General features: G+C 56.6%; 1 protein-coding gene across 4 annotated transcripts in view; it reads left to right on the forward strand.

The window, feature by feature from the left end:
- SOX13 (SRY-box transcription factor 13) overlaps window positions 1-24,215 on the forward strand; it is a 32,357-nt gene continuing 8,142 nt past the window's right edge. The window contains exon 1 of one of the 4 annotated variants that reach the window (XM_071768168.1): window positions 1-104. The gene's annotated coding sequence lies outside the window, so the exon portion shown is untranslated. Of the gene's footprint in view, window positions 105-9,433; window positions 9,638-24,215 lie in introns of those variants that run through there. The other 3 variants (XM_071768167.1, XM_071768170.1, XM_071768169.1) reach the window with 3 other exon arrangements.

A 24,215-nucleotide genomic window follows, 5' to 3' on the forward strand; every position in this document is an offset into this window, starting at 1 on the left:
GCCCCCCCCGCAGCCCCGTCCCGCAGCCCCGGGGCTCACGCTGCCCCCCAGGACCCTCTGCTCGCTGTCCCCCTGCTCCCACGGCTTCCATCCTTGGTGCTGGGGTGAGTTTTGGGGTTTTTTCAGTTTTTTTTTTTTCTTTTTTTTGGGGGGGTGGGGTGTGTGTCTCCCTGTGACCTCCCCATCCACGCTCGGGTTGTGCCTGAGAGCTGAAGGAGGTGGCTTTGCAGTGGGCTTTGATCCTCGGGGTTTCATCAGCGGGGAGGGATGGAAAAATCCCCTTAGGTCAGGACGGAGCCCTGGAGAACAGCGGGGGCTTTGTTGTCTCCCGGGATGGCCACTTGTCGGCTCTCCTCGTCACAGCAACCCCTGAAAAGGTTTCCTGGTGCATCCTCCTCCTCCTCATTCCCACCCTGGTCGCGGCAGAGCCCCCCGGGTGCTCTATAGGAGAAGGGGTCTGGGGCAGGAGGGTGCAAGGGGTCCCCACTGTTGTCCCCACCATCCTGTAGGAGCTGGGGCACCTTCCAGCTGCTTCCCAGATGCCTCTGCTCTCTTCCCTCTGTCTCCTGCCTGCATCCCCAAGGATCAAGCCCTCAGCTGCTCTTTGCTGTCCCCAGAAGCTGCTGGAGGGGGTGTCAAGGAGCACAAAGTGGGAATCCCCCCCCTTGCTTTGCCTGATGGGCACCAGCAGAATGGGAGGGTGGGTGCCCACCCTGCATCCCCCAAGGTCCCTCTCAGAGGGCCCCCAATGAGGGAGGTGCTGGGGGGCAGTGGGAAAGCAGCCTCGGTGTTTCCTGCCATTCAATGTCACCTTGTCCCTTCCCTGGCTCCTGAAAAGCAGGGATGGGGGGGAGCCAAGGTTGTGTTAACCAGGAGCCACCGATTTTAGGGCCGGGACAGCCCGGGCAGGCTTGAATCTGGGGTGGGTAAGGGTTCAAATCCCCACCCTGGACCTGGGCACCGTGTCCCCAGCTGCGTGTGTGGCTCTGCCACCACCGTGTCCGTGTCAGCGTCCTGGACAGCAGCAGCTCCGGTCCCATTTGTCAGGGAGGCAGAGGGGAACCCGGTGTCCCCAAAAGCCACCACGGGAGCTCCCGGAGGCCCCGCTCCTCCCGGTTACCTATGGGCAGCCGAACCCACCTGAATGGGGAGAGAATGGAGGAGAAAAAAGAGCCCCGGAGGACTTTGTGTGTCCAACGGGCCCGGGAACAATCGCTAAATACAAATGGCAGAGAGAAAAGGGAGAGAGAGGGAGAGACAAAAGAAAGAACCCCGGCACAAAGGAGAGGAATGAAATGGTAAGTAAAGTCAAACAAAAAGGAGCCGGGCTGAGACAAAAGAAGGGAACAATATCCCCGAGGCAATAGGCTCCTGAACAATGGGGACAGTGACAGCGGCACAAAGGCTCAGTGTTTGCAAGTAGACGTTATCTCACACAGCCACTGGCAGCCCTGGCCCTGGCGCTTCTATTTTCAGGGATGCTTTTGTGCTGTGCTGAACAATATTCCTTGCATGGCTGCAGATAGAGAGATGAGGGGGCTTTGCTTCTTTTTTTTTTTTTTTTTGCTTTTGTTGTTTTTTGGTTTTGTTTTTTTTATTTTATTTTTTATTATTTGCCTTCCCGGTGCCAGCTCTGGTCTAAGGACAGGTTCAGCCCCTTTGGGGAGTGGGGCAGAGCAAAGGGGTGGGTGAGCAGGGCTGGCTGAGCCCCGCTGATGGTGCCAGGGATGGTGCAGCTGATGGTGGAGGAGGATGGGTTGATGCCACCTCCTGCAAGGGCCGAGCTGGGACCCCAGCACCCTTGGGTGGCCGTGGCAGGCCCGGCACAGCGTGGAGCTGTGTTTTATGACTCTGTCATCATGTCTTATCAACCCTGAGCTTTGCATTCGAGCAGCTGCACTCAAACCAGAACCGGGCAGACCGGAACGATGGCTTTTCCCAACTCCTTTTGTTTCAAGCACGTCAAGTTTTTAACCTCTGAAGGGTTTGGGCAGGGACAGAGATGCTCACTGGGCTGAGAACCCCGTGGGGTGCTGCCAGAGCTCCCAGCCAGACGTGGATGGGTCCCTGGCATCTCTCCACAGCCAGCCCCTTCTCACCACCAGCCCTGGTGAATAGAGGTGACAGCACATTTTGGAGAGTTCAGTGTCCAGGTGACAGCTCTGCTTGAGGGGTGAGAGCACTTCAGGACAGGTGAGAGCTCACTTCCCTCCCTGCCATGCTTTGTGTCTTTCCGTGGAGCTGGTGCAGGTTTTGTCCTGGGAAAAAAACCTCCCTTGGGGCCTTCCTGGTTGTCTCCCTTTGTCTGGTCCTGCCTGGCTGCATCGCCACCCTGGTGTCACACTCAGGTGGTGACACACCAGTGGGTGTACCAGCACTGTGGGGTTACTGCAGAGTATCAAAGCACCCTTTCTGCAGCCCCCAGATGCTTTCTGAGCCACCTGGACCCATCCCTTTGGGCAGGAGGTGACCTTCCCCCAGCCACCCATCCCCTCCTGGGGCTCCTGCCATGCTTCTGTCCCTCTCCCCTTAGTGCCACAATGGGAAAGCCACCCCTTCCACCCCACCACAAACCCTGGGGACGTCACCACAAGTGACTCAGGAGAGGAGAAATCAGGGTGCCAGGCAAGACGAGAGCCAGAGAGGCTCTGTATCAGTGCTGATCTCCTGAGACACCCAGTTTGGGCAGATGGCTTTAGCTCTTGACTTGAAAAGCTGCCTTTCTGATATCGATCACGTTATCTGAGGGTACATCCTGTTGCTAAGTTTGGCTGCTTCCTCCCTCCCTTCCACAGCTGGTGAGCAGCTACAGCTGCTTCAGCCCGTGGTGTGTTGGGGTGGGGTGTCTGGGGCTCGCAAAATAAAGAAAAAAAATGGATCCTGGGTGGTGTTGGGTTTCGTTTGGTCCGTGGGGAGCGTGAGCGATGCTGGGTTTCAGAGGGGCTGCAGGCAGCAGGGTTTGATCCTGCTCTTTCCTGCCAAGCCAGGGAATCACCATGTGCTCAGACTCTGAGGTGCTGGGGAGGAATGTTTGGGGCACTAAAATCAAAGCAAACTTCACACTGAAGTCGTTCTCAGGACAAACAGCTCCTTAATCCTGCCCGGGTTGTGGCTGTGTTTGCACCCCTGCTCCCAGCTGTGTCTGGAGGTGCAGAGGGGACACGGGCCCAGCCCTGCCCAGGTTCAAGTCCCTGTAACCCCTGTGGTTTGCTGGAGAAGCAGCCCCCATGCTCTGCACCCAGCAGGAGTTTGGACAAGCCAAACCCTTTGCTCATCCTCATCTCCAGGGGCTGCGTTGGCCCCGCTGTGATGGGCACCAGCAGAAATCTCCCAGTTTAACCCAGTCCTTTGGGGCAGCACCCCTCATGCTTCCCTCAAGCTCTGCCACAAAACTGCATTTTCAATCCCCAGGATTTGGCTCTTTGGTCTTCTTGGGGGAGGCCAGAGCAGCTCCTTGCTCTGGGTAGCTCTCTCTGACCATCACCCAGCCCTCGGGGCTGCTGCTGGGATGTGTTTCCTCTGCTCATCTTCTCCCTGCCTGGCTGTGTTAGGAATTTCTCTCAAGCCTGGTGGCTGAAAACAAGTCTGGCTCTTTCTGATAGAATTTTGTGAACTTGGAGCTCTTTCGCTGCAATTAGCTGGTATTTAAACCCTCGCTAACCCTTAACATCCTAATGACAATAATAATGATGCTCCACACGTCCTGCAGTGCCAAGCATCGAACGATTACACTCGCTAATTAATTAAGCCCCGACCTCCCCCCTACTTCCCTCACTGAGGAGAAGAAATCTCTTAAGAGTCTCTTAAGAAAGGACATAAAGGCAGGGAAATCCAGGCACCAAAACAAGACAAATGGGGATTTGAAGACAATCTGGGCTGGGCCCATGTGACCCGAGGAGTGGACCAGGCAGGAGAAAGGATAAAAAATGCCAAGCACAGAGCGGCCAGAGAAAACAACCCCCAGCTTAAAAAACCCGGGGAAAAGAAAAGCACCAAGATGAAGGGAGTGACAAAGCATCAAAGGGAAGAGAAACCAAAGGCGTTGGAACAAAGGACAAGCTGGAACAAAGGACCAAAGAGGGGAGAACAAAAGCACTAAATAGAAAACAAAGGCAGGGGACAAGAAAAGCCCCTCTGTCGGGCTGAGCTGGAGGGTCCTGGCTGGCGGGAGGTGGGTGGCACGGGCAGTGCTGTGGGTCCCCACTGGAGCCAGACTGGCGGAGGGACCCCAGGCACTGGGAGCTCAGTTTTGCCTTTGAATGGAAGGCGATGGGCTCGGCCCCCCAGTGCCACCCCATCCCGGGTGCTCGTGGGGGTCAGCAGCAGCCGGAGGGATGTGGCTTTGGTCCACACTGTCCTCTGGCCACGGTCCCCTTCCATCCATCCTACTGTGTGGTCGGGCCGGGCCCCCCCTTCCTGCTCATCTCTCCGGGTCAGTCTGCTCAGCATCACCTCTCTGCACTGCTCTGGGCCCAACCCCACGGCGTGGGGATGCCCTGGGGAGGCTGCCAGGCTGGCTGTGTCCTCCTTTTCTGCTGCCTTTCCCTTAGGAGGGGAGCTGTGGGCTGGGGCTGTGTGTGTGGCTACTCGAGGCCATCCTGCTGGGCTGTGCTGGAGGGGGGGAAGACACAACTTGAATCGTCTGAAATAAAAAAAACCAGCAGCATTCAGGTTGGGAACTGGGAGTTGCAGAGCTGCAAAGCTGCTTTGTTTCCTCTCCCCATCCAATCCCCCTTCGGAGCTGAAAGTCCCCAGCAGGGTTGCTGCTTCGCGTGGGTCCTTCTGTGCCACGTGTGTCACCTGGCAGGGGGGACACTGAATTCCCCCCAGGGCCAGGCACTGGCACGGGGTGAGGATGATCATAGAGTCATAGAATCCTAGAATGGGCTGGGTTGGAAGGGACCTCAGAGCTCATCAAGTCCAACCCTTGATCCACTCCCCCCGTGGTTCCCAGCCCATGGCACTGAGTGCCACATCCAGGCTCTTTTGAAATATCTCCAGGGATGGAGAATCCACCCCTTCCCTGGGCAGCCCATTCCAATGGCTGATCACCCTCTCCAGAAAGAAATTCTTTCTCATGTCCAACCTAAACCTCCCCTGGCACAACTTGAGACCTCTTGTGCCCTCTTGTCTTGCTGAGAGTTGCCTGGGAAAAGAGCCCAACCCCCCCTGGCTCCAACCTCCTTTCAGGGAGTTGGAGAGAGTGATGAGGTCTCCCCTGAGCCTCCTCTTCTCCAGCCTCAACACCCCCAGCTCCCTCAGCCTCTCCACATAGGATCTGATGATGCTGGACAGGAGCTCCAGTGGAGCTGCTCTGTTCCACCCAGGGTGCTTTGTCTGCCTGGTGCTGTGATGGGTTTGGAAGTGATTTCAGCCTCTTTTGGAGGTGCCCATCTATCTGTCAGGTTCTCTGGCAGCAGCAGAGCCCGGGGCTTTCTGGAAATCCCCTTTCCAGACCTGGCCCTGTTCAGTTCTCCATCACCTCCCCTGGCTGCTCACCTTCCCTTCAGCCTGGGTGGGGGCTTCTGCCCCGTGTCCAGCAGGCAGAGCTGCCCCAAGCCACCCTTCCCCCCAGCACATCACCCCCGGGGGGTGCAGGCAGCCGGGCAGGGGGATGCAGGATTTTAGTCCAGATGTTTGCACCACAGCATCGCGTGCTGTGCCTGCCACAGAGAACATTTGTTGTGGGGTTTTTTGTTTTTGTGGGGGTTTTTGTTTGTTTATTTGTTTTGTTTGTTTTATTTGGTCGTTTTTCCAAATGTTCTGCTCGGGCAGCAGCTGAATTTCACCTGCGGTTTCAGTGCCCCCCCAGCTCTTCTCTCCTGCGGGATCACAGCTCGGTTCTGCTTTGCTGTTGGAACGAGCTCCCTGTGAGCTCTGGCTGAGAACGAGCTGCTCCGAGTGCGCTCTCCACAGAGCAATCCTGGAACATCTTGGGTTTATTACGCCCCGATTAGAGCCTGGTAACTGCGGGCAGACTCGCTCTCCCAGCCCTGACTCCCTGCAGTAGCCCCGCACTGCCAGCACCGGGGAAAAAGGCAGCACGGAGCTCCCAGCTGCTGGAAAAGCCTCTGAAGTGGCCAGGATAAATTGTGGTGTTTGGCTGGAAATGATGGGTACGTTAAGTCCTGGAGCTCACCCACCACCCTTGCCAGGAGCCCAGGAGGGGAAGCACCGGGCAGGGAGCAGGGGGAGAAGCTGAAGGCTCAGGGGGGGTTTGTGGGTTGGGGTTGTGCTGGTTTCACAGTCACCATCCCCCAGGGCACGTGGCCCTGGTGTTCACACCCTGAGCCCCAAAAGCAGGGGGGTTGGGGAGGTGGGCACTCAGTGAGATCTTCTGGGGAGGCAGGAGCAGGGAAAGGCAGTGCCTGAGGGTGCAGGACCAGCACCACAACCTGCCCGGGTTGCTGGAGCTCTGCTGTGTCCCTCAGCCCCCTGGACCACGAGACCAGAGCTCCCAGGCTTCCAGAAGGTTTGAACTTTTCTGCTAGCATTGTCCTATCAGTTTGGGGTTAAGGAGCAGCAGGTGGCCACCTACCTGTCCCTGTGAGGCCACAGAGTGTGTGTCTGTGCAACTCCTCTGGCATGGTGCTCACCACATGGTGGTGGCCTCACAGGGACACATCCAGCCTTGGAGCCACTTGTCCAGGGGCTGTCACTGGGTCTGTCGGGTTGCAAGGGTCCCTCGGGTCCCTCTGCTTGCTCTGCCAGTCCAGCACAGCTCCTTTCTGTGCAACAGAGGGACTCGGCTTGCAGACAGGGACACTGTGGGGATGTCTCCATCCCACATGCAGGGGGGTATTGCAGGATGGATGAGGCAGGTCTGGAGGTGGGACCCAGAGAAGGTTGTGGGCAATAGCAGCACCTTCATCTCCATCTTCCCTGGGTTTTCACAGGCAGCACATGGAGCAAGGAGCCACAGGGGGACCTGCCGGGACCACCCCCCACCCACCCACCCCAGCTTGGTCCTCGTTAACAATCTCTTTGCAGCTTTCCCAGGCTGGTAAGGAGCAAAGCACATGCCCATTCCCAAACAATGGGTCTGCTTCCGTGCAGGAAGCAAGGTCGGATTTGTTCTCCTTGCTTTGCCCCCTCCGGCCAGTTATAAAGGGGCCAAGCCATTGTCTGAACCATTTCCATGACTCAGTCCCCAGTATCCTGCGATCGGGAGGTGGGGACTCGCAGGCAGCACAAAGCAGGAGGCTCAGCTCCCGCGGCCAGGAGCCCGGAGGGTTCAGCAGCAGGGTGGGGGGGCTTGGGAAAAGGAAGGCGAGTGCTGGCCGTGCCTTTCCCCTCCGTGCCCCTTGTGCTGGCAGCAGCGGGATCCTTGCCCCCATCAGCTTTCCTGGTCCCTCCACCCATTGTCCCGGTTTCCTTCTGCTGAGGGAAGAAAAAAAACCAGGGGAGGGATTGTGGTGGTGGTGGTGGTGGGGAACTGCCCTGGTTGCTCAGCTGGGTGCAGGCAGGGAGGGAGAGGTGGAGCTGAAAAGGTGAGGATTGTCTCTGAGCCATCATCTTCATCCTGACACCTCATCCCAGTGGTCCTGGGGATGACCACCAGCAGGATCTGGAGATGCCCTGAAAGTCCTGGAGATGCCCTGTGGGATCTGGAGATGCTCTGTGGGATCTGGAGATGCCCTGCAGGTGTTGGGGGATGCCTTGCAGTGAGGTGAAGGAGGTGGAAGTGGCTCAAAGGAGGACATAGGGAAGAGCAGAACCAGGGTGGACACGGGACCTTATGGGTCACACACCTGGGGATGAGCAATTGGGTCACCACCTTCTGGCACCCATCTGGGAGGTGATGCTGGACACAGGGGACCACAGCGTGGGGGGACCTGCCAGGCCCTGGGCAGGGAAGGCCACCGTGGCCACCATGGCCATTAGGGGACAGGGAGGAAGGAAAGGAAAGTGAAAGTCCGTGGCTGCTGCTCCGGCCTGGCTGTTGCTATGACGACCTGAACAAAGCTCCCGCTCCCGTTTTTTGGCTCAGTTGTGCGGGTCCTCCGCCTCTTTGTTAATTGTTTCCTCGTCCAGTTTGGGGGATGCTCCTCCCACCTCCTCCTGCCCCTGGAGCGGTTCGGGGGGCCTCACCGGGGTGGCCATAGACCCCGGAGTGCACCGAGGTCACTGTGAGCTCCCTGCCACGGATGTGTCCCCTTTGTGTGACCTCTTGGGGTCTTCTCCCAAGCTGGTGAAGGGACCATTGGCAGAGAGGGGCTGGAGGCTTTGGTGGGTGCATGAGGCTGCCTGCACTGCCCCTGCATGGGCAGGGGGCTTCAGAGGGGCTGGGGTAGGGCTGGCTGGGGTAGTGAGGCCTTTGCATTCTGCCCTGCTGCAGAGTTGGTACTTGCAGCAGTTCCAGGGAACACCTTGTTCTCTGCAGGCCTCAGTTTCCCCATCTGTGGGATGGGAGGGTCCATCACAGAACTCCTTTACGTTCTGGGGTCTGTGGGTGCAGCCCACTCACTGCTTTTGGCTTCCCAAACCTCTTGTGCTTTGTGCTGAATCCTCAGTGTGAAGGTGCTGGGTGGGAAACTCTCCCAAATGACTTCGTGTCCAGCTCTGAGCATTCCTGTGTGAGGGGCACAGGGTGAGGGATGGATCCAGGGTGTGGGTGCCCAAACTACTCCAGAAACCCTGAGTTTCCACTTAGTGTGTGGTGGCAGCGAGAGCAAGAAGTCCCAGGAGCCTGAGCTCTTGTCTTCTGCTCCTGGGTGAAAACAATGTTTGGGAAAAAAAAAAAAAAAAAGCAATTCTCATGGAAGAAAATGATATTGTGGGGGAGTAAATGGCTTTGAGTCAATGGGAATATTCCTCCCCCTTGGTAAAAAAAACATAAAGAGTTCTCCTTTGATGTTGACAGAACATTTTAAAGATTTCATTATACAGCAAAGACTGTTTGTCAACATTTGTTTGTTCAAATCAACCCCCTCGCTCTCAGCTGGAGCACCCACCCTTTTGCCTTGTTTGCCTCCGGGAAGGTGGGTGATGGCATCCCTGGTCTGTCTGTCTGTCTGTCTGTCTGTCCAGCTGCCCACCCAGCTCCGTGCCAACATTGTCTCTCAGCCCCACGGTGGTCTCGTTGGTTGTAGTGGTCCGGGCAAAGGAGCAAAATTTGGGGGATGATGTGGGAAGGAGAGGCCAGAAGCTGAGATTCGGGGGTGTCACTTCACGTGCTGTGGTTTTGGAACCAGGCACCGCTCCAACCCCCTGCTGGGAGCGAGGATCCCGGGGTGCTTCCCGGGGCTCCTCCGAGTCATTCCGCACTCTTGGGGGTGTCTGGGCCCCTCCACAGGACTCCAGGGCAGAGGGTGAGGGCAGTTCGGGGGCTCCTGGTGGTGCCACTCGTGGGTCCCGCGGCGGAGCAGGGGGTCCCGAGGGGAGGGGACGGGACAGAGGGGCCGCCCCGGAGCCGGCTGCTGGCTGGCTGGACCGGTGTCCCTCCTCCTCCTCCTCCCCTCCTTCTCCTCCTCCTCCTCGCTCCCTCTCTCCGCCCGGCGCCGGGGCAGCTCCCACCGGAGGCGCCGGGGATATGGAGCGGACCTGAGCGGGGGGCGGTGGAGCCCTCACCGGGACCGGGACCGGCGGCAGCACCGATAGTGGGGACCGGGACCCAGAGCTGCAGCGCGGCGGAACCGTGAGTGAGGCCGGGGGTACCGGTCCGGATGAGGGGATGAGGAGGGGCACGGGCATTGTCCGGGGGGTACCGGCACGGCCCCGGGGCTACCAGCATCCTCCCGGGTAGCGGTCCCCGAGCCCGGCCGGGCTGAGCGGAACAGGGTGGGCTGCCGGGCAGGACCCCACCCCCCACCCCCCAAAGCCCCTTTGCTTAAACCGGAGAAACATAAAGGGGATTTGGGGGCTGTGTGCAGGGCCCGTCTCCCGGCACAGCTCTGTCCCCGCTGCAAAGTTGAGGGGCTGAAAACTCTGCTCCCAAAGCCCCCCCTCCTCCGATAGCCGTGGCAGCGCGAGGGAGAGCCCGGCAGGCAAGGGGTTAAGCCGGTGTGTGTGTGTGTGGGGGGGGGGGGGCAGACACAGGGTCGGCAGGCAAGGGGTTAACCCATCGGCGACATCCCCCAGACCCTTGACCCGGCTGCCGAGGGTCGTCTCTCTGAAGCCCCCTCCCCGGGACCCCCATCCCATCCACTCTGGAAGGTTTCTCGTCCCTTCCCGGTGGGACCCATTCCCCTGTCCCGGACACACAGCACCGACCCCCCCACTGCGTGCCCTGGCTCGGGGACACGAGGGGGCTGCAGGGTGTAGGGTGGCAGCCCCCCAGCCCCCAGGGACGGCACGGGGGGGGTCAGAGCACAGACAGACACCGCGAGTGGACAGACAGACAGACAGACACGGCGGGCCAGCAGTGATGGGCACAGGGCCCACACGTCTGTGTCCCGAGGGCCTCGGGGGTCTTCGAGGTGCTCAGGGCTGCGGGGTTGGGGTCCCCGTCTCTCATCCCCATCCCCAGTTTGCCCATCCCTCTTCCCCCACCGCACCACGGGACAGAGGGGACGCTCCTGCCCTGTCCCGCATCTCCCAGCACTTTTTGAGGTGCTCGGGGGGAAGAGGCGATTCCCGTCCGCGGTGACAGCTTCCCAGAGCCGTGTCACCCCGAATCGTGTCACCCCAGGGCTGTGTCCCCCCTCCACTCGAGTCTTGTCACCCCGAGAGCCGTGTGTGTCCCCGCAGCTCTGTCGGGAAGCGGGCAGCAGATCCCGGCAGGAGAACTTCGGGAGGGGACCGGGCAGGGAGGTTTCTCAGGCCCGGAGGGGATGGGGCTGCTGTAACAAACCCGCAGCGACAGCGTCGGGATCGGGCACGGCTGGGAAGTGGGGACGGGACCGGGGTCAGCGCTAAACTCTTGTCACTTGCTGTGACCTAAGAGCGGATGAGCCTTGTCACTGAGCTGTCATCTTCCCCGACAGCCACGGCAAGTCCTGCCCGTGCCTCTGAGCTGTGTCCCCCCCCGGGTCCTGGGCAGATTTAGGTCTCTGGGGGCTGGGGAACCCCCATCTCAGCAGTGGGGTTTATGCCGTGGGGTCTCACCACTATCTGGAACCCTGTGCTGGGGTGACTGGGGGTGCAGCTGTGGGGGGATTTGGGGGATTTCACCCCCTGGGTTCTGGGAAACTTTGGCTCAGGAAGCTGCGAGGTGGGTGATGGAGAGCAGCCCCTGCACCCATCTGGGACCCTTGCAGTTAAATCCTGACAAAGTTTGTGGTGGGAGAAAGAAACTAAGAGCTGCATTGCCCAGGCAGCTGTTAAGGAGAGGTTTTTGTGGGAAAAGCACAAATAAATACAAAGCTTTGCTTCTTTCCACCTCTGCCTAATGATTTCCAGTGTTTTAGGCAGGGGTTTTGGTGCCAGGGATGCTGCCCAGGAAAAATTACAGACTGTGGCCACATATTGTTTGAGTCTCAGTTACATCTTGTGAGGTACCCTCGGCATGGAAAACACTTGACTTCCAAAGCAAATCTGGAGTAATAGATTTCAGGAGTGAAAAAGGACCATTAGCTCAGCTAATGTGATTTTCTCCATAGCACAGACCAGATAATATCACTCAGTTACTCTCCTATTGAGCCAATAACTCGTGTTTGTAATTCATGCAATTTCCTTTTAGTTCAATTTAATTTGGTACAGAATCCATTCTGTTGACACTGATACAGTACTCCCTTTTCGCTCTCCTTATTTATTTTTTTTTTTCCTTTTTGAAAGCCTGCGATTTCAGAGGCTTCATGTTAAAAATAGCTGCTGTCCTTTGACAAACGTGGGCAGGCTAAAGACAGTTTTCTAAATCATTTGCGGGTGACACATTTTTACCAGCATCTCCCTTTGTGCTGTTTATTTGTTTCACTCACGACTGGCAGAGCTGCTGCCGGGGCTGCCCTCCCGTGGCATCAGCTCTGGTATCTCACACAGGAGGCAAAATCCCTTTGGAGCAGAGATCCTGAATTTTTTAAAAAAATCCCTGTGTGAAGCTCTTTATGCTGTCGGGCTGTTCCCCTCCTCTGGTGCTGCTTTTTTTTCAACCCTACCAAACTGGAGCACCCAAATCCTCCTCCTCTCCCAACTCGGGGAAAGTCCTGACTGCAAAGTTTTTTTCCAGCCAGGGTACAAAATCCCCCCGGGGCAGGGGGTGGGAATAGCTGGACTTTTTGTCTCCCTGCCGAAATGTCCATTTTCCGTGGGGGTGCTGGGGGAGCTGAGCCCTGGCACGCGAGGCCCGAGGGGAGATGGAGCAGATCATAAACTTGTCATGTGCTGGAGGGGTTTTGATTTCGTTTATGGGATGCAGAGGAAGGCTTTTTCTCTCTCTCTCTCCATTCAGGGAACACCGAAGCCCAGTAAATCTAGTCTTTCAGTGGGTTTATTTTTACATCTGTTATTTGCTGGGGGCTCCCTGAGCCTCCTGCTCTCGCTGCCCTCTTGGAACCCAATCTCACCGGGGCCGAGGAGCCATTAACACCCCTGCAGGGCAGGTTGGGGTGGCTCTGGGAGCCGGTGCCCGTGTCCTTTGCACTCCCCAGGTGAGTGTTTGGGGCTGGTGTGGGGGGATGTGGTGGGGGGGCTGTGTCCCTGCTGCTCCCAGGGTTGCAGAGCAGGAGGGGGGCTGAGCCATGGGGTGAGCAACCTCGGCCCTGCTGGCATTGGAATATTGCAGTAAATCCCAATATGGGATTTACCCACATTTACCCATATTTACTGTACCCCAAGTGGGGTACAGTGAGCTGTGTGTTGGGCACCAGACAGGACACTTTGCTCGCTGCTGGGGGAACCAGGTCACTTCTGTTGCCCCCAACCCTCCCATGTGCTCGGGGACCCCCTGTGTGACAAAAACCAAACTTGGGAAGGGTTTGGTGTGATGCTGGCATCACAACAGTGCTGATGGCTCTGCTCTGGGGATCTCTCACTGCAGATTGAGGGAGGTTGGGGACCCTCAGGGCTGGAAGAGCAGCAGGACAACCCTGAAAGCCCCCGGGCCGGGGCTGTCCCAGGCGGGCAGGGTGAGCCCCGCTTTGTCTGCCCACCACGACCCCGTGTTCTGCTCGCTCCAGCTTTATCCCATTGTAAACATTTCCCAGGGTTTTGTGTCAGGCTGGCTCTGTGAGTCCACGTGTAATTGCAGAAATCAGAAAAGCTTTTATTACCGAGGCAACAGCCTCTGACAGGCGGCTGTGACCGATGGTGGGGACGCACGTTCGGGACAGCTCAGCTTTGCTTTTACACCCTGGAAGTTCCCAGCTGTGCTAGTGAAGTGTGTACTGCTAATTTTCCTTTTTTTTTTTTTTTTTTTTTTTAATATTTAAAATAAATAACCCACTTTCAGGCAGGGCAGTTGCTACCTACAGCCTGCAATGCTGGCTGGGCTCTTTTGTTCTCCCTTGCGGCCGTGCTGCTGAACAAGAGCATCGCTCCAAACTGGAGACCTAGGGGTGAAACATTTTCATTTCATTTTTCCCTCGGCTAGAAAATACCGATGGGTCAGATCTGTTCCTTTTTGTGTGTCTGACAGCAGTGGGGCTGATGGAGGAGTTGTGCTCAGTGGGAGGGAGAGCCCAGAAAGAAGGGCAGCCCCAGGGTCGGGCGTTCCCCGGCTGGGGGTCCCTTGATGCTTCGTGGCCACCCCTGACCAGTCAGGGCTGGGCTATCCTCAGCTCTGTTGTTTTCTTTTTTCACAAACTTTGTGGAGATTTTGGTTTCATTGCACCGCGGGGAGGAAGATTTGAGCCGCTCAAAAATTTTGCATGATGCATCACTGAATTTCCACCCTGTTTTAACCCAGTGAAGAACATGCAAAAGGGAAATAAATTAGTGCAGCTTTGTGACAGTTCTGCTGGAAAAATATCTCGGTGACTTTTCCCCATCCTGTGCCTTCTGGGGGGTAACTTCAGGAGCCAAATTGACTCCCTGGGTAGAGCTGCTGTGCACCCAGGAGCTCCCCATGGCTCTGGGTGCTGCTTGTGCCTGGCTGAGAAGTGCGTGGGCTCCTCCAGCCCGAGGAAAGTTGGCAGGATTCGAGGCATCAACTTTTGGAAAATTTTCTGCTGCTTGGAAGCCCTCCCTCTCTCCCTCCCACTCCGTGTCCACCTGCTCCAGGACCACATGTCCCCTCCTGGAACCATTCCAGCCCCGAACAAGGGCCCTTGGTCTGCCCAGTCCCACCAGCTCAGTGCTGGTGAGGAGGAGGCCAGGGGGGTGCAGGGGACACGTCTGGCTCTGCAGGGCCCAGTCGGGTCAGTAAAAATGGGGCTTCGGGGGCTGAATCTGCTCCCATGAAGCATTGATGCACTCCTGCTGGGGCAGGGGGTTGAGGATGGCAGTAGGGACACTGCTGGAACAGCCCCATCCCTTTGTCTCCATGCACCCCACTAGCACCCGGGTCCCAAATGGCTCTGCAGCTGCTTTGAGCTCAACATTATTTATTTTTGTATAGTTATTTTTCAAGGGAAACGTTACTTCTGTGAATATGGTACCAGAGGGAAGCTCCCTTCCTTCTCTTCCTGTCCCGCTCCTGCTTGCAGCCCTTCGGCTGAAGAATGCAAATTGGGAGATGGATCTGAAATAGTTGAAATTCTGCCTCTCCATAATTTAATGCTCCATTACCACCCAGGCCTCCTCCAGGCATGTGACCTGTATAAAAGATGCAGCCTGGTGGCTGCAGAGCCTGAGCAGCCTCCCCCTGCCTGCCCCTGGGTGTCCTGAGCAGAGAGGAGCAAGATAACGTGGCTCAGCATTTCAGCTACCTGAAACACCCCTGTGAGCCAAAATCTGCTGGCCTGAGTTTATTGTTTTTTAATTCTGCAGCTCGTGGCAGTGCATTGTCTCTTGGGAGGAAGTAGGGTAAGGATATAAATTAAATATCACCAAGAGAATTAAAAGAATGTGGGGCAGAAGTGAGCCCAGTGAGGGTACAGGATCCTCTATGCCCGTGAAAAATGGGGTTCTGGTGAGCTGGGCTGAGCCAGAGTCTGGCAGGAGAAGATGCAGGTAGATAGAAGTACCCAGTGGTGGATAGTCCTGCCCAGCTTTTGCCAGCACTGTGGTGCTGGGGAGGACAGAAATTGAAATTCTTTGGATATAAAAGTCAGCCTGGGGGCCTGGATGGGTGTGTGCCCTCATCCCCCATGGGCTGCTTCCCATCCCAGCAGGGTGAGCAGGGCTGTGGGAACGAGGGTGTGCGAAGGGCTGAAGTGGGGGTGTATGGGGACAAGGTTTGTGTCCAGGGATGTGTGAGCTCCGAGCAGGGCAGGGAGGGGGTCACCCCCCGGCAGCCCCTTGGTAAACCCGTCAGAAGTGCTCTGAGATGGGAAGGGTTTGGAAAACCCTCTGCCTTGGGCCGGGGTGGTGGCCCTGCCTGCTGCCTGCCCAGGAGGGCGTAGGGGAATGCCAGCTCCCGGCTTATCTTTTGTCTGGAACAATAGAGGGCTTGGCCCTATTGTTCTACCTTGCACGCCCAGCCGGAAAGGCAGTCCCTCGGGGCAGGGGCTTGCACACGCGTGTGCCCGGCTGCAGGAGGGCACTGAGGGGCAGGGACATCCTCACCGATCTGTGCTGTGTGGCTCTGCCCGGTGGGCAGCTCTGCAGGTCAATTCCCAAGTGGGAGAGTTGGCTGCTCGGGACCTTTCCTCCTCATTTTCCTTGCTGGGACACAGGGATTTCAGGAGCTGGAGGGTCCTGGGCAGGCTGGAGGACAGAGGCAGAGCAGTGCCTGCCTTTCTTGGAAGTTTTGGGGCTGTGATTTGGGTCTTTTGGTGCCTTTGGGTTTCTCGTGCCCCGTCCTTCCTGCTGCATCACCTCGGGTCCACCCTGGGACCGCTCGTTTTTGTGGGATTTTTTTTGGGGGGGGACGAGGGAGTTGTTTGCAGTCTGGGCTGTGGCCGGGGGGCTGGAGGGGCTTCTGGTGCAAGTGGCACACCCCAGGGTTGCACGAAGCTTGAAACCCGAGAGCACCTCAGGCTGCAAACCACAGCCCCACGGTCCCGTTCCAGCCCCTTTCCTCCTGCCCCCATTCCCGAGGGGTGGGCAGAGCAAAGCTGCCCCCTCCCCGCGGGGCTCCCAGCGCTGTCAGCCACCCCTGACCTTGCCTGGGTGACATTAAACACCTCTGGCTCCTCTCCTCCTGTCCCCAGAAGCCACCCCATAGCACACAAGCGGCACAGCGGGACACGGAGCCCGCCTGCCCCTGCCTGCGGGCACTGAGCAGCTCTGTCTGCCCACAGCTCCCAGAAAGCCGGGCAGGGGGGCACTGGGATGCGGCACATGGGGACAGGAGCTGCCAAAGCCCCCGGCTGCATGGAGCAGACTCAGGGACCCCCGGGGAAAACGGGATACGGGGTGGGGGACAGGTGCCAGGGAGCACAAAGAGCCCCTTGTGTGGGTTGTGGGATGCAGGGAGCTCCGGCCTGGCTGGGGGCTGGTTTGGACACCCCCTCACAGACAGGGTGGAGGGCTGGTGGCTCCTTGCTGGGGTGGCTCTGCCCTCGTCTGTGCTATGTTTTTGTTGTGCAATGAAAACTATGCCAGCAGGCCAGGAAAAAAAAAAAAAAAAAAAAAAAAAAAAAAAAAGTGTTCCAAAATCTCTCTGCTCCACCAGAGGATCCCGGCTGGGAGCTGCAGCACAAGCAGGATTTCAGGATTTCATGGGTTTTAGTTGCTCGGAAGGGAGATGGGGTGAGGAGTGAGCCCAGCCTGGCAGGAAGATGTGTTTTGGAGCCTCTACATCCCACGGCTTGGACTAATATGGGGCAGAAATCAGGGCAAAAAGAGTTTCCTTAGGGATCTTCATCCAGGCTCAGCCATCCATGGAGCAGGAGTGGGGTCAGGGGGGGCATTAGTGAGGAGGTGATGACCTGGGGAGGTGCCAGACAGCTACTGGCACCCAGCACCCCTCCTTCAACCTGCCTTTGCTTTCAGAGAGAGGTTCAGGATGGTGCTGGGGGGGTTCATGGGGAAGTTCCTCTGACACCAGCAAAGAAAATAAAATATTTGTTGCTCCCCCTGCCCCGGATTTGGGCAGCAGCTGGGGAGGGTGAAGTGGCTCTGGGGAGGCTTTGTCCCTGCGTGTCCAAGCATGTGGCAGGGTGTAGGGACCTGTTTGCTGCAGCTCAGGACCCCGAAGGTTTCCGGGGTGCTGCGGGGAGGAAATGTGGCCCCACAGTTTCCAGCTGCCACCCTGGGCTTGGGTGTTGCGGGTGCCATGTGCCAGGGCTGGTTCTGAGCATCCTCTTGGTGCTCACATCTGTGTGAGAAGAGGAGTGTATTCCAACCTTCCAGTGTCTGAAGGGAGCCACAAAAAAGCTGGAGTCAGGCTTTCTACATGGGTGTGTTGTGAGAGGACGAGGGGAAATGGTTTAAAACTTGGAGAGATTTAGGACATTGGGAAAAAAAATCTTTCCTGTGAAGGTGCTGAGCCCCTGGAACTGGTTGCTCAAGGAAGATGTGGCTGCTCCATCCCTGAAGTGTTCAAGGATGGGGCCTTGAGCATCCTGGTCTGGTGGGAGGTGTCCCTGTCCATGCAGGGGGGGTTGGAACTGAATGGTCCTTTAAGGTCCTTTAAGGTCCTTTCCAACCCAAACCTTTCTATGGTTCTAAGGTTGATTGTTCCCCCCCTCGCCCCCAAACAGGAGAACAGGAGCCCCCCCCCCCCCCCCCAAACCTGGGGGTGGCTGGAAAGAGAACGCAATGAGTGGAAGGTGTAAAATACCAGCAGAGGCTCAGCAAGGGGAGGGGGTGGGGGACATCAGGAGATGCCACGGGAGGGACCTGTGCAGAAATAGCACCGGGTCCCGAGTGACGTGAAGCTCACCCGTGGGTCCTCTGTGGCACAATGGGTGGAAAAAGGGTTTGGAAACCCCTGCCATGCCTGCAGCCCAGGCAGGAGGGGCAGAGCACACGGGTAGCGAGGCAGGGGAGCCCCGTGTCTTTCTTTTTTTTTTTTTTAACTAAGCAGGAGGGGAGAGGGGTCAGATGTCTTCACCCCTCCGTCATGCGATAGGAAAGTTTTGTTTACCAAGCAGCCTCAGCTCTGCCTGGAAACGCTGAGTGAGTGAAATGACACCAAAACGACAGTGAGATTGGCTGATAAGCCCCAGGGCTGCTTTTGGGTGAGGGGAGGACAGAAACTTCGAAGAAAAGGAGGGAGAGGCACCCACTGGGCTCCCTCACCCTCATCCTGCTGGGGCTGGGTGAGTTGTCCCCATCCTCCACCTCCCGACTTTGCTTCCCTCCTGTTATGGGGATGAATCTTTTGATTTGTTCTAAATTTTCCGCACAGAATTTGCTCCATGCTTGCGCCGTTTATTTTGCTTGCTTATTTATTTTTACTTGCACAAAATGTGCTCTATTTGCCTTAATTATTTGCTCTCCGTTTGCACAAGCAATGCTTGTGCTGGGGTTTGGGAGCAGCTTCAAGGGTCCCAGGGGACCTGGCAGATCCCCCTGATCACCCCGGGGGGCTGCTGGCTGTGTGGCACCAGTGGCACCAGTGGCACCAGGGTCTGATCCAGTCACCCTGGGTGCTGGGTGTAAAGGCTCAGCACCCACCAGGTTTTGCTGCAGGTTCTTTTGCATCCAGGTAAAGCCTCATGTGAAGGGGGAAACTCATTTAAAAAATTATATATGGTGCAGAAAAAAAGAAAAGAAAGGGTAAAACTTTGTTTTTCCAAGTTCCTCCCTCCTTTTGCTTCCCCTGCACCTTCCCTTGTTGACGTGCTGGGATATTTCTGTGTTTCAGTGCTGTGCCATGCAGGGGAAGGTGGAGGAGAGGCTTGAAATAAGAGGGAGCTCTAAAAATCTGAACATCCTGATATTTGTGCTTTTCCCTGGAATATTCAGACCTGCTGGGAAGGGGATTCTCTCTCTCCCTCTCAGCACTTCTCCCCACCCATCCCTGCCCTTCTCTAGATGCAAACCCCATCTACCTGCAAGGCCAGAGATGGTGCAAGGAGTTTTTTATCTTATTGAAATGTCCTATTGAGTGGAAAGAAAGAAAAAAAACCCCTCAAGTGTCCTGCAGACTGTCCAGTCCGGAGGCCAGGAAAGGGGAATGACCATCGTAGTCCCCAACCATCACGTGGGCTTTTTCCCTCACCTCCTTCCTCTGGGCTTTGCAGTTTTTAAAATAATTCCAGCCCGACGGAGTTTCCTCTGCTTCCCTGATGAGATCACTCCGAGTCTAATAAATCTCATGGCCAGGAAGTTCCACCTGAGATGCATTTTTAATTTTTCCCCTGCTTAAACCCCTCCCATCGCTCGTCCCAGTCAAAGGAAAAATGTGTTTGGGTCGTGGCTGTGAAGGTGCTGGCCCTGTGCCAGTTTGCACCCGGGGGAGGATCTGACAACCTCTTTGTAGTTGACTTCATTATTTGGAGAGTTATAATATTTATATTTTTATATTTTTTATATTCAGGATTTGTTGCATCCCTGGATTTGGGGTGGTGCAGGCACGAAGGTGGGGGGGTAAAATCCCGGGGGCAGGGAGCATCTGTGTGATCCTTTACACCAAGACAGGAAAGCATTTTGCCCTCTCTGCCATCTCATAAAAAAACCAAAGCAAGGTGGCAAATTCCCCACCCCCCCCCACCTTGAAAGTGCCCTGAAACTGGAGTAAAAAAAACCCTCGGAAATAAATGCTGTGAAACCAGAGTCAGCCATGAGCTGGAAATTGTCAGTGAGGGGACAGGGGGGTTCTGGGGGGTGTCCCAGTTGGAAGTTGTTCTGGGCTGGACCCAGTGGACCCTGGGTACCCCCAGGGAACAGGTTGTGCTTGGCTCCCATTTCCCCTTCCCACCCCAGGGCTCCATCGCTCCCTCCTGGGGCCCAGGGGGGGACAGAGGGCAGCCCCACTCTGTCCCACACTGTGGGGATGGGCAGGGGGGATTTTGGCAAGTGGGATTATTCCAAAAGACATCGAAAAGCTGGAGCTGGGGCTCTGAGGACAGAGCTGGCTCTGAGGACTGGGTCTGCTGGAGCTTTGTGCTTGCAGGAGCCCTTGGCTGATGTCCTGAGACATCAGGGCTGGGATCCTGGGATTCACAGGTGACAGAGGACACTGAGCCACCCTGCTGAGCATCCCAGATCCTCCTCTTCCCCCTGCCACAGCCTTAGAGTCCATCTCTTTCTCCCTGGCTTGCCTGTGTATTCACTGAAGTGAATTTAGTGGTTCATGCAGGTTATTTTCTCTCCCTCTCTTCAACTTCTGAATAGCAGGATTGATCCAGTCCCCCCCCCTGAACCTCTGAAGGGTTTCTGCTGGCATGCACCAAACTTCTGCATTTCATTTGCAGCCCTGGATACAGCCTGCGGGCCTTTGAAGAAGCCAGGTTGGGTTTTGTTTTGGGTCATTTTTTTGGCTAGAATTAGTTACTGCTATGTGAGCTGCTTGTAATTGCTTTAGGGTTCAAGCACCGGGTGGTAACAGGAGCCTCGTGTTGCTGCTTTTCATCTTGGTGGATGAATCCATGTGCCCCCTGCCAAATGGGGCAGTGCTGAGGCTGCAGGGGTGGGTGAAGGGGGAGATCTCCCCCCGTGGGGGTCCTGGACCCGGCTGGGGAAGGGACAGAGGGGACCTGGGTGGGTGCTCAGGGTGCACGTGAAGCAGGGTGAGCCCTCGCTCCTTCCTGTGCTGGATGTTCCCAGGAGTTTCTGTGCTGCTGATGCTCTCATGGTGGCATTATTGCTTTGCTCTGAGCTTGCAGAGAGATTTCTGGAGGATGTTGGCTTGAAGGGGAGAGAAATTTTGTTCAGGGAGGTGGTGGTGGATGGAGGTTGGATAGAGATCCATCAGGTTTGTACGGATAGTGGGAAATCCCAGCACCAGAGCTTTGCCCATGGGACCCCAAGTCTTGCCAGGATGGAGAGGAGCTCCTGGGCTCTGGGGGTCTCTCTGGGATGGTGAAGCAGCCACCAGCTACTGCTGGGCATGGGCAGGACGTGCCCGGCAGCCCAGCTGGGCCTCATCTTGCTCGTGACAGGTCCCACCAGGACCACCCTGCTGTCCCATTCTCTGCTTGCTGGGCACTGCCAGCTGCCCCTTTACCCCCTGGGCCATTGCCCTCCTCAACCCCCCCCCCACCTGCCCCAAATCTCCCTTCTCAGCACTGATTTTGCAGCTTTTCCGGCACCCTGAGCTCTGGGCGGCCCCTGGGGCAGATGCAGTTTGTGGCTTTCTGTGGGTGCCAGGTAAGATGATGAAAAGGTGGCACTTGAGGACACGAAAAGCCTTGTCTGGCATCCCCCCAGGGTTTCCATTGCTGCAGCACCCAGGTTTGTGGGGCAGCACAGGTGGGTGGGCAGCCCTGGGGGGGGACACGTGGAGCTGTGGCTCTCCTGTGGCACTGCTGGGCATGAATGCACTCAGCATCCAGACTGCTTCTGGGTTTAAAACCTGCTTTTTCAGAAGTGGCAACACACAGATTTTACACTTTCTGCCCCGATTCATCCCCAGCACGTAACCAACGGGGTCCCCATCCATCCATCCATCCATCCATCCATCCATCCATCCATCCATCCTTCCATCCATCCATCCATCCTTCCATCCTTCCATCCCCATCTGCCAGGGGTGGCAGAGCCTGCGTTCAGCTTCCTGGGGAATAACCCAGCATCATGGGATGTTCTGCATCCTCCGGGAGGGACAGCAGCCCTGTGAACTTCCCCTGGCTGGGGCCACTTGCCTGGGCTGTCCCTGGCCATCCCTGCCCGGGCACGCTGGAGGAAACCATCCATTCTTTTATGTGTGAAGGCACGGCGGGCGGAAACGCTTGGAAAGGGCCCCGAAAGGACATTCCAAGTCTGGCAGGAAAGCAGTCCTCTTGTCTGGCAGGAGATGGGCTATTGTCTGTCCTGGTAGCCAGCCGGGATTCCTTGGGCCCTGCTTGGAAGAAGAAAACGTCTGTGTGTGTCTTATTTTTTCCTCTCCGGGGGGTGCCGGGGGCTGTGAGGGCTGCACGTGGCTGCTGCCTGCAGGGTGATGCTGTTGTGCTGCTTCAGCTCTTCTTGGTGTTGGTGTTTGGCCATCCGGTGTTTTCCCCCTTGGATTTTTGCCCCGTGTGTTTCTCCCTTGGTTGGGTTTGTTCCCTGGATCCTGGTGGCTTCGTGCTGCTCGGGATGGGTGCGGTTTATTTCGGGATGTTTGGGTACCACACTGGGCTCTGGAAGGGAAGAGTCCCTGTGAACTGGTGGCTTTCTGCTCTGATTGAGGAGGGAGAGGAACACAAAAGCCCCCAAATCTCCCCTGCTGCCCCCTTCAACTTCATGGGCTGGTTGGGGGCAAGGTCAGCCTGAAATCTGGGTTCTCCCAGCCAGCCAGCAGCTGCTCACCCCAAGTCCCCCTCTTCAGGAGCCCTCTCAGCATCTTGCTTGCTGGTTTCTTACCTCCCCTCAGCTTTTTGGGTTGTTCTGCCACAACAAAAATGGGGCAGATAGGATCAGCTGGCAGGCAGGAAGGGTGGCACTGCCACGGGGAGAATTGCAGGACGTGCCTTTGGGGGGTAGGAACGGCCAAAGGAAAGCTGTCTCCATCCCAAAAATCTCAGCCTTGCTGGGCTGGGGTTTGGAGGCAAAGGGAGAGCATTGCTGCCCCATTTTTAGGGCATAGGAAATGCTGGTGAGACCCCTCGTGCTCCCTAAAACACCAGGAGGAGGGAGTCCTATGGGTCCCTGATCCCTCACTGAGGACTTGTGGGTCCTTGTTGGTCCTTCCAGGCTGGTGCTTGGCATCCCAGTGCCATTCCTTCCCTTCCCCTCAGCCCTGCATTAAATGGGAAACATGAAAGGCAAAGATCTGTTCCAGTCCCTGGGCCAAGGCAATTGTTCCCATCCCTATTGTCTGCCACAGGCAGCCCCCAGCCCAGCACCTGAGCCCCCAGCACGGAGCTGCTGCAGGGCCCAGCCCTGTAACGAGCTCACGGTGCTGATCTCTCCTTTTTCTTCTCTTTTCTTTTTTTTTTTTCTTTTTTTTTTTTTTTTTTATTTTGTTCGGCAAACCATATAATAAACCCACAATGAGAGCTCTTTTCAAACAGATCTCTATGAAAGTACTGGCCCCATTTTAAGAGTAAACTTCCAACAGCATCGGGAGGTGAAGCACAATGGAAATGTGACCTGCTGGGGGATGTGCAGCATCCCAGCCACAGGGAGACACTGAGCAGGGTTTAGGCTTTTCTTATTTTTTTTTCCCTTTTAAAAATAATAATTAAAAAAAAAAAAGGGGGGGCTAGGAGGAGGTAGAGGCTGTGCACCCACACCTGCGGGTCTTGAGTTAGGAGAGTTCAGGGTAAGATGCTGCAGCTACTGTGCATTCCTGCCTCAGTTTCCCCACATTGTGAGCACAGGCCTTGGAGCAGCCTCACTGGGCAAATCATGGAATTATGGAATAGTTTGGGTTGGAAGGGAACTTAAAGCTCATCCAGTCCCAAGCCATGGGCAGGGACACCTCCCACCAGCCCAGGGTGCTCCAAGCCTCATCCAACCTCCAACACTGCCAGGGATGGGGCAGCCACAGCTTCTGGGGGCACCCAGGGGCTCAGCACCCTCTCAGTGAATAATGTCTAAGCCAACCTAAACCTCCCTTCTTCCAGTTCCAAACTGGAAACATTTAAAATCCTCTTCAGACCCTGTCTCCGGGGGTCACTGGAGCTGCCCACCCACCACCACCACTGCTGCCAGACCTGCCCCGTTCCTCCCTGGATGAGAAGATGGGGATTTTTGGGGTGGGTGGGCTTTGCCCCTGCCCTCATCACCCTCCCCATGGCCGAGGTGTGCGGGGGGGATGGGGATGGGGGGCGGTGCCGCAGGATGCAGCAGCCCCGGGCGATGCGGGACCGGGAGGAAGGCTGCGGGTCCGGTCCGGTCCGTGCGAGGGCTTGTTGAGGGTTTGGTTCGGTGGAGGGTAAGGGAACTGAGATTAAAAAAAGCCCCGCTAAGATCAGAAAGGCTGGCGTGCACAGTGCCCCATTGTGGAGCTGTCACACTTCCCTTTACTTTATTGCTTTTGTCCAACACCCTATTGTTCCACTTCCTTTTGTCCCCTATTCACAGCCCTGGCTTTTCATTACCCAGCCGGCCTTGTTGTTTTCGTTTCTTTTGTTTGAAGTTCCTGAGAGGAAGGTTTTATTTTCAGCGGTTTGATTAATTCGCAGCTTGAGCTGGGCTTTGTTTGTTATGTAATTGCTGCCCACCCCCCCACCCCCCCGACCCAGCCCTGGTTTTGGGGGGTC

Source organism: Heliangelus exortis, chromosome 25, assembly GCF_036169615.1.
Source record: "Heliangelus exortis chromosome 25, bHelExo1.hap1, whole genome shotgun sequence".
In the NCBI taxonomy this organism is placed as follows: Eukaryota; Metazoa; Chordata; class Aves; order Apodiformes; family Trochilidae; genus Heliangelus; species Heliangelus exortis.